Here is a 12160-nt window from a genome sequence, read left to right on the forward strand (position 1 = left end):
CAAGGGGGCCGAATCCATACCTAAGAAGTTAAGATTATTAGGCTACAGACCATCAAAATACGTGATATCTTACAATGATTGTAACGTAAATGGTTTTAAATTTTACATTCAGCAATATGGATATCATAAGAGTACAATGAATAGCGGTATGTGTATAAAGGGCAACTGATGGGAAAAGGTGGAGAGTGACTATTATGGAATCCTCGAAGAAGTGATCAAGTTGACCTACCTTAGAGGTAATAGTATTGTTCTATTTAAGTATCGACAGTTTGATACCGATAATTATATGAAGGTTGATCCACGGCACAAACTTATTGAAATCAAATATGGATCAAAAGCATATGTCAACGACTCCTTTGTGCTAGCTCAACAAGCTGTTCAAGTGTATTATACTCCTTTTTCATCAAGAAAAAGAGGAAGAAAAGATTGATAGGCTGTATATAAAATTAAGACTCGAGCCATTCATTATGAGCTCGAAGAAGAAGAAGAAGAAGAGCTCCATTTATCAAAATGCTTTCAGGAGGATGAAACATTAGAAGTTCATTAGTCTTTAATAGATGCAGAGTTGGATGCTCTAAGAATTCTCCTATATAATCGCCAATATGAGGGGATAGATCATACTGAGTTTGTTTTAAAGGATAATCCTATCCAAGAAGGTGAAGAAGAGAAAGAAGATGAAGAAGCGGAAGAAGAGGAGGAAGAGCAAGAATTAAAAGAAGAATCTAACGGGTACCAAACATCTAAAGAAGCAAACGAGTAGTCGACCGCAAGGTCAAAGAAGTCAACTCTGGCATGCTGGAGAAGATTGACATGCAGCAGGAGTCGACCCCAGGGCTGGGGGTGTCAACCCCTGAATAATATTCTTTATAATCCTTTGATACTTTCAGGTTTGGACAATATGGAGTCACCATTGACCCCACAGTCACATGGAGTAGTGGCCAGCTCTTAGCCTCAGTGCCGTGGTAAAGGACTTGCCCGGCTCGCAGCACCTCCGACTCGACCAGAGGATAGAGAGCTCATGTACATTTAGAGCTGCTTGTAAATACTAGATCTTCGAAAAATATGTTTAAAAAATTTTACCCATTTTAGAATCAATATTTATTGCTCAAAATCAATTTTACAAGACATTTAGGGAGCCTGGGGTGTCTCATGTGGTTACCAGGATCATTCGATGATTGATGCCGAGACCGGTGAATGAGTTCTCTAGTTGATTGTTAGGGGCTCACGATGCCGTGTGGAAGATGTTTGTAGTAAGTCAAAAATATTTAATTTTTAAATTCACCATATGTTGGTACATTTGTATTCTATTTAATATATGCCATCCTTTATTTGCAGTCATATTACCGATTCGAGACTCCTGAGGATGAGGAGGCCGACCGTTGGACCTTCGAGGAGGTTGCCCATGTAGGCTTCAGGATGGACTGTACCACCTCAGACAGGCCATCATTGAGTTCTCCAATTTCGAGTCACCATCGGACTGAAAGTCTTTCATGGATCATTGGATGTGGATGGACGTATGGGAGGCCATCTATGACCAGTAGAGTAGTGAGAAGTACTCCGCTAGACGGTAGAGAGCCTGACAGAATCAGACCATCTAATAGGATCCGATCAAGCATACCGATGGCTCCATTGGCACACATGTTATAGCAGATAGATTGGTAAAATTAAAATTATGAACTTATATTAATCTCATATTTAGTTGATCATATGTTTATTTTTATTAACTTAATTTTATTATTTATTGTAGACATAGTAGTTAGGTCATGTACCACAGCAGCTGCAGTTGTGAGAGGCCACACACCAGTCTAGAAGGACCGATGATTACTTAAATTCTAGGTCCAAATGGATTGCGGTAACTTAAAAGATTATATATTAAGTTCTATATATACTGATATGTATAATAATACTAATGAATTTCTAAATTGTGTAGGCAGATTACACAGAGTACGTCATAGCATAGCATGGTGAAGGCCCATCCTCTCAGCCTCTCCTTGACCTCGAAGAATGGCTTAAGGCCACTGAAGGGATGAATAGGAGTCGGATCATAGGGTTCAGGCATAGCTTCGGCCCTCCAGCAGTTCGCTGGTCTTCGATGTCCTCCTTTCAGACCTCGACGATCCAGATATGAGATGATGCACATGTCGAGAAGGTCATGCAAAGATTTTTTGTCAGCGACCTTAGAGCTTTCGGGATGCCATCTGCGACATGATTATTGAGATTCTCCAGGATCTATATCTGCATGATCGGCTAAGCTCGTTGTCATAGCCATCACAGCAGATAAGTCAAGCAGTATTAATAAATTTCTTTATTTATTTTAAATTTTTTTATTTAGAAGCTTCACATAGTTAGGCTTGAGTCAGAGGAAGGAGATTTAGGGGTCAAAGTTAATCTACCTATCTGATAGATGGGATGGAAGTGTAAATATGTCCGTATCATCGAATGGGACGTGTAGGAACCATCCCTTTGAGAATCAGAGGAGTATATCGAAATATACTCCTCCATGCCAGTTTAGGCTTAAGGCGAGAAGGAGGGGTACCTAAGGTATCAAAATTCAATCTAACCATCTGATGGATGGATCGAAGATGTCTATAGCTTCATATCATTGAATGTAATATGTAGGAACAATCTATTCGAGAATTGGAGAAGTATATCAAAATATCCCTGCGTGCTAGTTTAGATTTCAAACGAGAGGGAGAGAGTATCCAGAAGGTCAAAATTCAACTTAACCATCTGATGGAGTACTGGCTAGGGATGTCTATAGCTCCGTATTATTGAATGGAATGTGTAGAAATAATTTATTCAAGAATCGAAGTAGTATATCAAAATATATCTCTCTATAAAAATTTAAGTTTGAGGTGTATCAATTACAATAATTTTACAGTTTCAATTAATTTAGTTCTAAAGTTAATAATAATATTTATTTTTCTTCATTACAGAATGCTGGGATATCCGACTATCATCCACCTACTGCTGTAGAGGATGTACTCAGCAGGAGCGGGAGCAAGAGTAAGAGGAGGATGATCTCCGTTGATTTTTTTTAGTGTTGATGTAATGTATTTGATATTTGAGCAATATTATTTGTATAATTTAGTTTTGATGTAATATATAATATTAGTTTTTTATTTATGATAGTGATAGTTAATTGTTAGCTATTATAATGTCCGTAAATATATGTTTCTTATTAATTTAATTATAATAGATTTTAGTAAATATAATTACTTATTAATTAAATTATAATAAATTTTAATAAATCTAATTATTAAAAATATTTTTTAAAAAAATATATAATTATTAGCAACGACAACACCATCGCTAAAGAATATTAGCGACAGCTTATTAGAGACGGAGAAACCATCGCTAATATTTTTTTAAAATTTTTAATTTAAATTTTAAAAAATATTATAAGCAACGAAAAGCCATCACTACTACTTATTATTAGCGACAATAGAAGTACCATTGCTAATATGAAGCTTTAGCATCGAGCTTTTTTTCGATCACTTTATAGCAACGACTATACGTCGCTAATAGCATTAGCGATGGTATTTGACCGTCGTTAATAATCAATTTTCTTGTAGTGATGTAAAAATATTATTTTATGAGGATATACACATAATATCAAATTTAGAAGAGTATTCACTCAAATCCAATATTCAAGAGGGTATTCATATAAAAAACCTAAGGATTTTTGTGGCATATATACCCTCCTAAATATATGAAATTCTATAATTATCTATAAAATTGTTGTTTATATATATACTCTTATAAATATTTCTTTTTGCATATATACCTATTAAGGGTATTTTAATCATTTCAATTTTAAAATCACTAATTTCTTAATGTTGTTAGATGGTATGGATACATATACAAAATAAGAAAAATAGAAGGGTATACACACAGAATAAATATTTTATGAGGATATATATATATATACATATCAATTTTTAAAGGCTATTTATGTAAATTCCAATATTTAAGTGATTATGTAGGCAAGAAATCCTAAATTATATTAGGAAAGTTGAGTAGGCCCAAAGAAGTGTTAGATTGATTAGGAAAGGGTCTGATTAGGTGTGATCAAGCATGATCAGGTATTAATGGGCATGATTGGGTGTGATCGGACATGATCAAATGTGATTGGGTGCAATTGGAGGGGTTGAATCTATTAGATTTGAGTCAGTTTGGGTCAAATTAGTTGGAAAAGGTTGGGATTGGATATGGTCAAACATGAGCAATTATGATGAGGCATGATTGGATGCGGCCAGATTTGATTAGGGTTGTTTGACCGTATTGGAGTAGGTGGAATTAAGTTTGATTAGGCAAGATTGGGAATAGATCGACTTGGAAGGGTTGGAGAATGGGTAAGATTAGGCTAGAATATTAAGCTGGATTAGTGCTAGATTAGACTGTGGGGTAATAAGACAGGTTAAGAGGAAGGATGGGGTAGGTCGACAGGTTAAAGTTAGATGGTCTAGACTAGGGATAAAGGACAAGATGGTCTAGGGTTAAAGCTGCATGGAAAGAACTTGGGGGGTGTTCGGTTCGCAACCGAAATCAGAATAGGAATGGAAATCGGAATGGCTTAGAATTAGAATCGGAATGGCCAAATCTCCCGAAGCATTTGGTTCGTGATGGGAATCGGAATTGCAATGAAAATTTGAATCCATAGAGAAGAGTAGGGATTGAGTTCTATATAAATTGAGCAATTTTCATTTCACTCCATAATCGAAATCGAAATGAGAATCCTTTCAACCAAACGTTTGGAATGGAAATCATCCATTCTGAATCTGATTCCAGACCCCTACTCCTCCCAACTAAACATCTCCTTAAACTTGATAGGCTAAGGTTTGGGTCAAATGGGCTAGCTCAATTTGGATGGACTAAAGTTAGGGTCAGATGGGTCAAAGTTTATTCTCATGACCATATAAAGAAGTTATTCCTTCTATATCTGAGGGTAGTTGCGGTACTTAGCATACCTTAGATCTCATATATATATATATATATATATATATATATATATATATATATATATATATATATATATATATAGTTGGTTTTTGTCATTGTGTAGAAAAGCTAGTATATATGTGCTATTGTTCACAACAACTAGCATAGTGGCGAGGCGATGCGCAAGCCTATTAATTTTGCAAATACAGAAGAATAGTCACCACAATAATAGATTTCAATATAAAGCAAACTATAAACATAATAACTTAGTTTACAATTTAATTGGAATAAACAGAAAAATAAATCAAACATTCATGTACAGGATGCAATTTAAACCCAAGCTTCCCATGCGATTAAAAGGGCTGAAGACAAAAAAAATAGAGAAAATATGCTCTAGAAAAAACCATGGATTTGGTATCATATTCACATTGTCATGAGAATAAAAATCCATAAATTGAAAATTTTGTTGCCAAAGAAGGATCTTTTTGATCAAAAATCCCAAACCCTACAAAATTTCTTGCTTCTACCAAGATTAAGCTCTCAAAACCTCAAGGGAACAACTCATACAGCCACACCTTGCAGAAAATCCCATATGTTCTAGAAAAAACCCCAAATGGTTATCATGAGAATAGAAATCTATAAATTGAAAATTTTGTCGGCAAAGAAAAATCCTTTCAATCAAAAATCCCCAAACACTACAAAATATCATGCTTCTACCAAGATTAAGCTCTCAAAACCTCGATGGACCAACTCACACTGCCACACCTCGCAGAAAATCCTATAAGCTCCAGAAAAAACCCCATTCGGAACCTAATTTTGAATATTGAAAAATAAAGAAAACGAGAAACATTGAACATACTACAAGTGCCACTGCATTTCTTTCAAACAGTGAACATGAATGATGTGGCCACACTGCAAGACACTAACATCATTTGTCGATTCAAATAGATACTATGAGCCATGTAAATGCTATCATTAAATCTTGAAAAAATGAATACCCCTATTCAAAAGATTAGGTGGAAGTTTCTTCCTTTTTCCATGGGAGAGAACACCAAAAGATTGAAACTCACCTCAAAACATACAGGGCAATCATGATGCATGGCTGTTCTTTAATATGATTGAATAGTAATAACACTATTTTCTCCCTATTTATTTTATTTATAAGCTATTCTTGTTTTTCTTTTGTTTATCTTTTTCTTAAAAAAAAGTATATCCATGATAGTCGATTTATTTTCCTAGTCATCACATGTGCATAATTTTTTTATATGAAATTACTTCAATTTTTTTAAAAAATTATTGTTGATATTTCATGAACATGAAAATGAAATTGATAATGCAATATGATATTCAACATCTTAATACATGAATCTTAATTATTGTTATAAAATATCATAATATGCTTATCCATAACCCTACAAAATTTGATAAGTTTAAAATCTTCATAAACATGAAAATGAAATTGGTAATGCAATATGATATTCACTATATTAATACATTAATCTTAGTTATTGTTATAAAATATCATAATATGTTTATCCATAACCCTACCAAATTTGATAAGTTTAAAATCTTTTTTAGTTCAATATTAATATATTCTGATTCTAATTCCTAGCCTATTAATGTTGGTTTTAAAAAGAAAGCAACAATTAATACTCTCAAGTTATCAAGAATAATTTGATTAGAATCTTAATGGTCAATAATTAATGAAGGGCTTGACAATATGAGGACTACTAGCTTTAGAGTGCCCCTGCAACTAAGAAAACATAGATGGATTAAGAGAATTAAATAGCTCATTAATATCTGATGCCCCAGAGATGGCGGCGGTGGCTGCAGCGATGGCTACAGAGTTTGAGATCTAGTTAGCCTGAGGTAAGGCAGTGCTCGAGATCTCATCAATCAGCTACTATTGAATTATGTGCACATCCAAAATTTGCATTATAGTTCTCCACTTCTTCTAGTTCCAACATTCTAGAAGTATGGCAAAAGCAGACCCTCTCCTACATCAATCCTATCTTATAAAACTATTATAGAAGAAATGAAAATTTTAATTCATAAGCCTTTAGCAGTTTGCCACTTTATATTGTTATTATCCTCATATATAACTTTCTTTCTAAGCATGAATGGAAATGGAAGGATAAACATAATGATTAATGAGCTAAAGAAAGCAGCCATTTAAGATCAGCTTCTCAAAAATTATCCACCCTTTTTATGAAATCTTCATTCTTAGGCAGTTTTCATTTAGATTTTGGCATCATGACGTGATTGACTTTTCAGATAGCATTTGAGGAAGCATGGAAAAAGAAGGTATATTCTTATGTCTAGATAGATACATGGTTCTTTTTCTTAATGCCACCAAGAAATCCAATAACAACTTATTATATTTTTGTACACATCTTCCAATCAGTCTCCGTGTCTACCACCAAGCATTATCACTTTAATGAAAATGCTAAAACTTTATTTTAATCTCTATATGGAACAGAAAAATATCAGGTAGTCCTCTCTACCTTCCTCCTCTCTTAGTAGAGAATAATCTTTTGCAACAATGCTCTCACTATGAAGGCCTAAATATGGCAAGATGTAGAAAATGTTGCATGATAAGTAACTAATCTAAACACTAAGTTATGTGATTACCTCACATAAACCATAAAATAAAACTAAAACATGACATAGCTGTCTAAAACTATTGATCATCATGATAATTTCAAGAAACCTTTTGAATCTTAAGATCAGAGACTAATAATCAAAAGAATATGCTCAAGCGGAAGGCACAAAGAAGCTCGAATTATATTGGAGTAGCTCACATCACAACAGACAATATTTAGTTAAACCAATTTTTGCATTGAAAAAAGGAAAAAATATTATTTTATTTATAATCTTCCTCGTTATTCAGCCTTTATGCTCGAAAATCTCATGATTAACAGCGCAGAGTGTAAGAAAGATGCGATTTGGTACTTCAATTTGGATCAATTACAGTACGGCCGGAGTCACTGCTAAATTGATGGATCAATCCAATCGTAAAATTGCATGCATAAACATGTATGTATCATGCTCTTCTCCTTTTCATCCATTAGTGTGCATGTTGCTTCATGGTTAGACTGATCCACCAGTTGAGTAGTGGATCTAGTTCAACCAATATCCACTCCAGATGTTTCATGGGGATCAATCTAGTTAATTTGAAATTAATCCTTTTTTTTTTAGCAAGGGTTAATTTGAATTAGTTTGCTGAGAATAGCTACCACAACAAAATTGAGGAAAAGAAGAAAATGTATAAATTAGTCTGCTGAGAATAGCTACCACAGTAAAATTAAAGGAAAGAAGAAAATGTATAAATTCATCAATAGCCAGCCTCACAGCTAACAAACATTCTTAAAACATGATTCAGTAAATCAAGGAAAAGAAAGCCGAAAGAAAGAGCCATAGAAATCATAATCAAAAGTTTCTACGACCTTCATATTTCGGTTTGGTGGAAAGGACATTAACACCAGGAAATGGAGGTGATAAGAAAAGGTGGTGTGGGTTGTGAACATGTGGCCCGTATATTTCCATGCCAACTCAAAGGATAAGATGATCTAAAACCTTTCACCCCATTGGATGTCTCTGGCCCAACTTGTCCCAAAGCTCTCTGTTCCTCCCAGAATTACCCATAATTCATGCGGACACACCTTTCCTACAACTCCAACATCATCTCCTTCTCCCAACCTTCTCAAAATCCTCTTAAGTTCCTTCACCTTAGACAGCCTTCTTCGATGGTGACCATAGCAACCATGGTCATGCTTCATACCAAATGCCTCAGCATCAAATGACCCTCCAACCACCTCAACCCTTCAAAGCCAACAATGGGAAAGCCCATTTCCCTCCTCTCACTTCAAACACTCCCAAAAGTGCTTGGGCTCGGCGGGGGACTGGCAGCGGCCAGGTTCATGGCGACGCCCCATGTGTTGGCTAGCAAGGTCAAGATGATCGCCGGTGCCACTTCTTCGAGTGACAGCAGCTCCTATCTCCCTTGATTGCTTTACTTTCCATAGATCCTTGAAAAAGAGAAAGAAATGAAAATAAAAAAAAAAAAGAGAAAAAAAAAAATACCCAACACAAAACCCCAGCCATCGTCTAAGCTTTCATATTTGGCTGCTCCATGCCTCCCATCCGGTTGGGACTCTTAAGGATGGAAAATTAGAGAAAAAATGGGGGAATGTTAGCAAAATTAATCATCAACATACATGCTTCATCATGAATCTAGAATCTTGAATAAAATTTCTATATTTAAAAAACATCATGAATCTAGAATCTTAAACAAATTTCTCTATCTAGAAAGCATACCTGATATAGAAGAGAAGGAAGACATCTCGTCAGGAGGAAGTGACCGCCTTGATAAATTGGTTTCTCTCCCCTATCTCTTCTTTCTGTCACAGCCATTTTGATAGTTATCATGGCTGTTACCTTAATGGGTTGGGAGAGGACCAATATATACATATCTTTTTCTAGTGCGGTATGTCCATCAAGTAACCAAATGAAATCTACGGGATTTGTTTGTTATTAAGGATTAAATTTGAATTTAAAATTCATAAACCGGATCACATAATTGAGAATTCAAATTTTATAAGCCGGATCACATAATAGAGAATTCAAATTTCGTAAGTTAGGCCACATAATCTAACATTCTTCCATTTGGCCTAGTAATCAAATAATGTTAAGATTTAATAGCATAAATATTAGATGCGCATAAAGAAACAAATCTCTCTATTAATGTTTACCATGATTACTTTATTATCGTAAATTGCTAAATGCGAGTTATGACGGTCATATGCAGTATACTTCCTTCCATATATCACAACACTTGCAACTCAACACACTAGATCTATAGGAGAGATATATATATGTATATCTATTTTCATTATGGTCTACAGTAATGTCTCATAGAGATTTTCCTATTATAATTAACTCAAGATACAAGTTATGTGTACACCATTATGAGAAATAGGAAATTTATTGATGTATATGAGAAACACATTATTGAGCTTAGAGTGTCAAAATCATCATTAATACATTATTCATAAATACAACCAAGACCGATTCCATGTATTTGTTCTTTAAATGTCTTTAGATGTAAATCTTTTGTCAACGGATCTATTATCATGAGATCGGTTCTAATATATTCAGTATACACTCTTTATTTTTGAACCTCCTCCTTAACAACAAAATATTTTAATTTCATATGTTTCGCACCTCTTGAGTATTTGTCATTCTTGGAAAAGAATACTGCTATAGAATTATCATAATAAATTTTCAGCGGCTTGGTAATAGTGTCGACAATCTTCAGTCTCGAAATAAAGTTGCACAGCCATAATACCTAAATTGTGGCTTCAAAATATGCCACAAACTTGCTTCCATAGTGGATAAAGCAATGATAGACTGTTTGACACTTTTTTACGATACTGTTCCATTAGCCAACATAAATAGATAACCAAATATGGATTTTCTACTGTCAATGCATCCAGCAAAATCTGAATCCGAATATTCAATCACTTCTAACTGATCGCATCTCCTATACATGAGCATATAATTCTTTATTCCTTGTAGGTACTTCAAAACTTTCTTTGCAGTTTTCTAATGATCTATTTCAGGATTACTTTGATACCTACCTAACATTCGAACCGCAAAGCTAATATCGGTCTTGTGTAAGTGTGGACATATATTAAACTGCCTACAATTGAAGTATAAGAAATTGATTCCATTACTTTACGTTCTACATCATTCTTTGGACATTGCATGGAATATTTATCCATATTAAATTTTTTGGAATTCTTTCGATATATCCTTTTTGAGACAATCCTAAAATCCCTTATGATCTGTCATGAAAAATTTCAATTCCTATCACATAGGATGCCTTTCCTATATCTTTCATTTCAAAATTTTTTGAGAGAAAATTTTTCATCTCATGCAATATCCCTAAATCATTAGCTACAAGTAAAATATCGTCAACATATAGAACTAAAAATATAAACTTGCCCCCACTAATTTTTTGGTATATACACCGATCAACGGTATTTTTCTTATATCCAAAAGATGTTATGATATCATTGAACTTGATGTAGTATTGCCGAGAAGCTTATTCAAGTCCATATATTGACTTCTTTAATTTGCACACCATCTAACATTTTTCTTCTATTGAGAAACCTTCTAGTTCATCCATATAAACTTTCTCTTCTAGGTCTCCATTAAGAAAGACTGTTTTCATATCCATTTGACATAACTCTAAATTATAGTGAGCCACCAATGCCATAATTATTCTTAATGAGTCTTTCTTTGTGACTGGCGAAAAGGTCTCTCTATAATCGATGCCTCCTTTTTGAGTATAACCCTTGGCAACAAGTCTAGCTTTTATCGTTCAATATTGCCATTCGAGTCGCACTTGATCTTAAAGAACCATTTACACCTGACTTGTTTAGAACCTTCTCGCAATTCAACAAGATCTCAGACTTTATTATGTTCTATGGATTTCAATTCATCTTTCATGGCATCAATCCATTTATCAAACTCAATACTTTTTATGGCTTGTGAAAATGAAACCGGACTTTATTAATTTCAATATCAAAATCTGACTCCTGTAAGTAAACCGTATAATCATCCAAAATAGTTGACCTTCTTTCTCTTTGAGATCTTCTTAAAGGTATTCCTTATGCTTCATGTGTGTCAAATATTTTGTAAGTTAGTGTCTTCATGGGGTATTTTCTCATCCAAATGTTGTTTAGTATTATTTGAACGTGGTTCAATTGCTGGCACAACAATTGGCATAGTTGTGGATGAAGGAATGCTTATGGGTAATAAAATATCTACTTTAACTTCCTTTAGTTCCATATTGTGTCATTTATCACTCCCACTAACTTCACAATTTTCAATAAATTTTGCATTACCGATTTCAACAATTCTCAGACTATGGTTTGGACAATAAAATCTATACCCTTTAGATTTCTCTGGGTAACCACTAAAGTAACCACTAATCGTTTGAGAATCTAATTTTCTTTCATGTGGATTATAAATTCTTGCTTCCATTGAGCAACCCCAAATATGGAGATATCTTAAACTAGATTTCCTTCCGATCCACAGCTCAAAAAGGATTTTTGAAACTGCCTTACTAGGAACCCTATTTAGTAAAACATAGTGGTTTTGAAAGTATACATCCACAATGATTTGGGTAGTGAGAAGTTAGTTATCATACTCT

General features: G+C 34.1%; 1 long non-coding RNA gene across 1 annotated transcript; it reads right to left on the bottom strand.

Moving 5' to 3' along the window:
* Positions 1–8245: 8245 nt before the first annotated feature.
* LOC140857601 (uncharacterized) lies at positions 8246–9872 on the bottom strand. The gene is made up of 2 exons (XR_012141089.1): positions 9259–9872; positions 8246–9096 (listed from the first exon to the last, which is right to left on the bottom strand). It is a non-coding gene; the product is annotated as an uncharacterized lncRNA (long non-coding RNA).
* Between the last annotated feature and the right edge of the window lie 2288 nt (positions 9873–12160).

Source organism: Elaeis guineensis, chromosome 4 (assembly GCF_000442705.2).
Source record: "Elaeis guineensis isolate ETL-2024a chromosome 4, EG11, whole genome shotgun sequence".
Lineage (NCBI taxonomy): Eukaryota > Viridiplantae > Streptophyta > Magnoliopsida > Arecales > Arecaceae > Elaeis > Elaeis guineensis.